This window comes from Bison bison, unplaced genomic scaffold (assembly GCF_000754665.1).
Source record: "Bison bison bison isolate TAMUID 2011002044 unplaced genomic scaffold, Bison_UMD1.0 scf7180017864516, whole genome shotgun sequence".
In the NCBI taxonomy this organism is placed as follows: domain Eukaryota; kingdom Metazoa; phylum Chordata; class Mammalia; order Artiodactyla; family Bovidae; genus Bison; species Bison bison.
Window position 1 is genome coordinate 10,789,260 of NW_011495069.1, and position 447 is coordinate 10,789,706.

Here is a 447-nt window from a genome sequence, read left to right on the forward strand (position 1 = left end):
ACTAGGCCCGGACCCGCCGCCCCCAGTCGGGCCAAGGCGAGGCGGCGCCTCTCGCGGGCCAGGTTTCGAGCCTCTCAGGCCGGCCGCGCCCAGCGCCTCGCCCTCGGCCCGTTCTCCCCGCTCTTCCCCGGGCCTCGGAGCCCGCCGGCCGCGCCGCGTCCCTTCCTCTCAGAGGGCCTCGTTTTTCTCTTGTTTCCTTCCCCTTCCTTGAAGCCCTGGCCCCCTCGCGTTGTTTGTGGCGCGGCCCCGGCTCCTCTCCGCGGCCCCCTCCGGCTTCGCACTTCCCCCGCCTCCCATCTTCAGCCTTCCCCTCCACCCCCGTTCCTGACGCCGCTCCTCAGGCCTGCGCCTTTATTCCCTTCTCGGGCCCGGCTTTAATTTGTCTTTCCTTTTCCGTTTCTTCCTCGGACGACTTGCCGCTCGGCGACGTTTCCTTCGCCTGCAGAG